This window comes from Jatropha curcas, chromosome 8, assembly GCF_041381405.1.
Source record: "Jatropha curcas cultivar XTBG-Jc1 chromosome 8, XTBG_Jcur_1.0, whole genome shotgun sequence".
Classification (NCBI taxonomy): Eukaryota; Viridiplantae; Streptophyta; class Magnoliopsida; order Malpighiales; family Euphorbiaceae; genus Jatropha; species Jatropha curcas.
In genome coordinates this window covers 13,367,733-13,373,583 of record NC_143158.1, presented here as the reverse complement: position 1 = coordinate 13,373,583, position 5,851 = coordinate 13,367,733, and the positions used below count along the sequence as shown (strand labels likewise).

General features: G+C 38.7%; 1 long non-coding RNA gene across 1 annotated transcript; it reads right to left on the bottom strand.

Moving 5' to 3' along the window:
* Window positions 1-1,156: 1,156 nt before the first annotated feature.
* On the bottom strand, window positions 1,157-3,197 carry LOC110009069 (uncharacterized). Its single transcript, XR_016321970.1, has 2 exons — window positions 2,856-3,197; window positions 1,157-2,744 (listed from the first exon to the last, which is right to left on the bottom strand). It is a non-coding gene; the product is annotated as an uncharacterized LOC110009069 (long non-coding RNA).
* Between the last annotated feature and the right edge of the window lie 2,654 nt (window positions 3,198-5,851).

Sequence of the window (5,851 nt, the reverse complement as noted above, 5' to 3'; positions counted from 1 at the left end):
CCCTATGGCGCACAGCCTGAGTTAGTGGCACAAGCCACTATGTGTATTATGCTCCACAGGCCTCTGGCTCGCACCACATGAGCCTAGATCCTGTGTTCTTGACCTGTTCTTCATTTGAACAATCTTGATCTGGGAAGGGCCTTGTGCCACTACGTGGGGCGCATGCCACACCCATATGGCACACGCTATATCACCTTGTGGTGCTAGGCCCTTCGTTTTAGAGGTCCAAATTGGTTAAAAATCAATAAACGCCCCTTTGTCGAAGATCCAGTGACCAAGCTCCAACCTCAGGATGTTTGGGATGCGTATTTGGTCACAAATGGATCAAATAAACAATAAAACAAGATTGAGAGCCATGATTGGTGAATTTGTTCATCATCCTTAATGAACATCAAGACCATGAGCTTAAATCTTAATTAACTATTTAAATTCATGTCTTTTAATTATTGTTATTTACTTTTTGAGCACTTCATCATTCTGCCTTTTATTTCATGCCCTTTAATTTAATGGTTTATATTTATTATTCTGCTAAACCCTTTTATTCATCAATCTTGTATTTTGTACATACATCACGCTTTCATTTTTGTGAATGACTGAGTGTTGATTGATTGGGATGTATGTTTATTCTCCTGTGGATTATGTTTATCTTTATGTTTATGTTGTTTGTTGGGATGTCTATTTCTTATTGTGCTTTAATGTGTTATTTTTGCAAAATGAAAAGAGATCTTAGTGGATCTCATTAAATGCTTCTATGTAATAATTAGTTTGGGCATTGGAAATTTTGGAGGGTAAGGGGTAGATTGTAATAATTAGGGATGATTTGTAACTCTTTTCTCATCTTTCTTTCTTTGTGGTTGCTTTACTTTATGTCTTTATACTTTGTATCTCAATTAAATGTGTGACTGACATAATTTTCCAAAATTTGCATAAAAAGGGTTTACATCTCAATTTTAGTTGATTGCATTATTACCAATTGTGAATCTTTAGACAGTGAGGAGGCCGGTTTAACCGAGCAATAGGAGTACCTAACACCTTCCCCTATCATACCTAACTCCGGAACCCCATCTTTGGTTTAAAACTGAATTAGTCGATTTTAAAGAATCGACTAATTCAAATATTTTTCCTAATAAGGGTGGCAACTCCAAAAATAAAACTCTTACCAAAGTAAGAAAACCATTTTCCGAGGATTAAACGAATGGAATAATAAGGAAAATAGATTTTTAATAAAATGAATGAAGCTCATTCGATTCGATTCTTTTCAAATCAAACTTTTGGAGGAAATCTCGCGTCCTCAATAAGAATCTCCCCAATACCCCAAGGCAATTTCCCACCATTAAGAAACTTCAGAACCATATCACACAAAGACGGACCAACAATCCCCTAAGTTTTTTGGTAAAATACTTCCTGGAAGCCATCTGGCCCTGGGGCTTTGTAAGGATCCATATCACAAAGCGCTTTCTTTACTTCACCCACTGAAAATGGAGCATTGAGCAGTGTTGCCTCCCTTACCGAAAGAGAAGGAAAATCTAACGGAATATCAGCAGGCGGTCTGGCATCCATTTTCTTATAATATGGTCTATTAAAGAAATCAGCAACAATACCCAACATTAAACCATGATCTATTACCCAGACCCCACTATCAGTGTCAAACAGCCTTGTTACCCTTTTTGAATGACCCTCATACTTGCATGGAAGTATCTAGTATTCAGCTCTCCATCTCGAATCCACTTCTCGTGAGACTTTTGGAACCATCAAAGTTCCTCCTGATCAAAAACAACTTCCAAATCCCTTCTTAATTTACTCTCGAATCTCCGCAAACTTGGGTTGTGAAACTAGTTAACATTAGCTTGGATACCTCTGATTCTTGCTGAAATTCACCTCTTCCTCTTATACACATTCCCAAAAACTTCCCGACTCCATCTAGAAAGAATTGAGTTGATTCCATTCAAGGCTTCCCCAAAAGAATTCCCAGAGTTCCAATGAGCGTGCATAACTCGTAAGAAGCTAAGATGGGTCAGCCACATCCCCTAGAATCTGAAAATAATAGTCGAAGGGGAGAAGTTGAGGTTTGAAGCTTAAACAGAAGGGCAATGATCTGAGATTGCTCATTCTAAGTGACAAACCTCAATCGAAGGAAACAACAATCTCCATTGTAAGTTTGCAAGACCCTTATCTAGCCTGGCCGCCTTGAAATCCGAAGTAGCAGATTCCCTTAACCATGTAAATTTAGCTCCATTAAAACCCAAATCTATTAGGCCATTCGTATGAACCCACTCCCTGAATTTGTGACACTTAGCACTAACATATGCACCTATGCTTGTAGTCTCATCCAGCATTATATAGGTGTTAAAATCCCCTGCTAAAGCCATCGTAATTCATTCTGAGGACTTATAATAGCTAAATTCTAGAAGAGCAACTCAGATACTCTTCCACCGGACTTTCATAAACCGCCATGAACAACCACCTTCTACCTTTGAAATCTTCTATCTCACACTGCGCAAGTTGTGAATTGGTGAGAAGGATCGACAAATTACCTATCTCAAGCCCCAAAGAGACCCAAATACCTCCACTCATGCCAACCAATTCTACTCTCAACCAAGAAGCATAACCCAAGCTCAGAGCAGCATATCTGCCTTCGACCCAGAAATCCTAAGCTCAACCAACACAACCACCAAAGGCTTATATCTACGACAATATTCATTAAGGAGTCATATCGAACGCTTAGATGCGGCCCCTTGAATATTCTACACAATCAACGACATAAAAATAACAAGACAAAAAAAATAGAAAATAAATCAGTTTTAAAAAACACTTAATCCATAATGGCATTTGAAATAATAAGGACAAGCCCATACCTCTTGTGACCCACCCTCCGTATCAGTAAGGTCATCATTAACATTAAGAACCCCATTTTTCGGCAGCCGAGGAAACTGAAAAACCCCATCTATCGCACCATCCTGACCAGTAGTGAGAGAGTGACCAAAATGAATTGAATTGCTGATAATGGAGGACGAGATAACACTGTGATGCCTAGAAATTATAACATGGTGACCCATAGCTGCAGCAACCTTAGATTGACCCTTAGGAAAAGCTGAATTAACCGAAGAATAAGCACAAACTAGAGCATTCGTTAAGGAATGGTGGTCATTAGATGCAGGGGTGTTATCTAGACAGTCCATAAGGTCCTTAACCCCAATCTCCAAACCACTATCACCACCTAGAGCAGGCCCATGAGACAAAATGACATTAGATAGCATCGTATTATTCAGCCTCCTAGCAATGGGCCACAGAACACTATACGTAGTTGGCATAGCTAAACTGGGCCCAGATTTGGATTGAGGGTTGCTCTGCTGGACCTACTTACCCTTATCCACCTGGGTAGCCCGAGGCCCATCATTTGGTTTGGCCCTTTTCTGAATAGATTGTTGTTCCTCTAGAGTGTTTTGGGTTGCAGTGTCCTCAAAACACACAATTTCCTCAACTAGGTCCTCAAACAATGTCGCAAAACGTGACCTAGGGGCAAAGGGACTCTTATCTACCTTACCAGATTGCACCCTTACAAAATTCTCACCATTAAAATTGTCTTGGTTGGTAGCTGGTCTCCTAAAATATTTTTCTTTGCCAACATCCATGGCCCAAAGTCATCAAGAACCTCCACCGGAATCTGTTCCACCACCGCAGGCCGACAAGGACCATCTGAATTCACTTGGGAGCCAACCTACGCCTCAGCATTTTCGACTATTTCTGTATGCACAACATCATTCAAATCTGTATACTGACATCAGTCATTGGTATGTCCAAACCGACAACACCCAAAGCAAATATGATGAACACCTTCATACTGAAGCTACTCATTGGAGGAGGGGGTCAATTGCCCCCTCCTATTAAGAGGAAAAAAATAATTAGTTTTGTTTTCGCACCGCCCCGAGCGACCCGAAAAACGTCTCTTTTTATTTTTGATGGAAAATGATCTTACTTTGAACATTGGTGACAAAACATTTTATTGGATAAGAATACCGATAAATCGGTCTTAAAAAATATTTTTGAGTCTGCCACCCATTTTTTCGGCAATGGAACCGTTTCCAATTATATTTTATAAAAATGACTCCATTTTAAACCCAATTCTATTTAAGGCCCAATTATTTAAAAGACTGGTCAGGCGCAACAATGCGATTCTGGGTAAGGTAATTATGTACGTCGGCCCGTTGGAAGCCGACGCCCAGAAAAACCGGCTTCTTTTAACCTTACGATTTCTAATTAATTTTAGCTAGAAAAGCCAAATTATTTATTTATTTAAACCCAACCCGAATGAATCGAACCGAGTTCTTATATGGAAAATTAATTAATCGTCCCAATCAAATCCAATCATTGCATCCATAATCATCCAAATCATCCAAACCAAAACAGTTAAATCAAATAAATAAAAGACCCGCTCTTGCCTTGTGGTTCAAAGCGGGCTAGAAACTGAACCTAAAAATACATTCTACCCGATTTAAATTCAACCCAAAAACCAAAAACCCAAAATCATGCACAATTATTATTTAACATCTAAATCACATTCTATTTTAATTTAATCCTAAGCATGCAAAATTACTAACAAGCACATAAATTAAATATCATTTTCATTCAACCTAAAATTGCAAAATTCATACAAATAAATACATAAAATCACATTTTAGTACTCTAAACTTAATTAAATTGCGATCTGTTCATAATTGGGCATTTTCAGATTTATTGAAGAAATTAACTCTGAAAGCTTAGAACAGTTGTGTCACACAGCTAACAGTTGCGTCACCCAACTGTTCCTGGATGAACAGTTGCGTGACGTAGCTATTCCTGATGAACAGTTGCGTGACGTAGTTGTTCTTGGATGAACAGTTGCGTGACGCAGCTGTTCTAGCCCAAGCTCGTTTTTAGACGCTTTATTTAGATCATTTTTTATTTAAATGTGATTTAAGGACATATAAAATGGCCAAATATGAACAGAATACAATTTAAAGAAGCTTAAATTACTAAAAGCACAAAAAGTATGTAAAAAATACAAAAAATGTTAAAGAAATTACATAATCCTCAGATTGAGGATTGTGAATGGATCGAATGTCTTAACAAGTGATAGTTAAGATCTCCCAGAAGCTTATTTTCCAAGGATTCAAGTGTTCTTTGTTTATCTTTTGTTATTTTCTCTCTTTTTATGGTTTGATTCACCTAAAATTGATATCTAATGGCAATTTCCCTTCAAATCAACTCACAAGAGTTTCTGGAGGAGAATGTGGCCGCAGGGTGTGTTTTTTAGGGTTTCAAAAAAAATCGTCTCAGTTGTCTCAAATGTGAGAAAAAGATCTATTTATAGAAGTAGGTCACAGAGCATAGCTGCGTGACGCAGCCATAGTTGCGTGACGCAGCTTACTTGCGGTACCAGAGCTACATGTCGTTTAATACAAAAACGTAATGTAGTCTAACATAGCTGCGTGACGCAGCTATGACCTAGTCAAAGACTTAACATCCCCTTTTTTTTTTAATTTAAATCCTTGGATTAAAAGACTTCTAGATAGCATTAACCTTTCATTCCACATCCTCGTATCATCATTGGATCAGGCGGGGGCATAAAGACACGCGTCAACAGTTTGCCCCCCCCCCCCACTTTATCATTAATTGTGTAAACGATTAATGTTAAAGTGGTCTACTGACGCGCCTTCAATCTTGGGTTGAATGAAGGTCTTGATCATCTCCAAAGCTCGGTCTGATTGGCTTTGAAGTCACCTCCGAAGATCAATTTGATTGGCTCGAAGGATTTTGTTGTGTCGCCTTGAAGGCTCCAGTTGGACTACATCAGTGTTCTGGGCATCAGCGG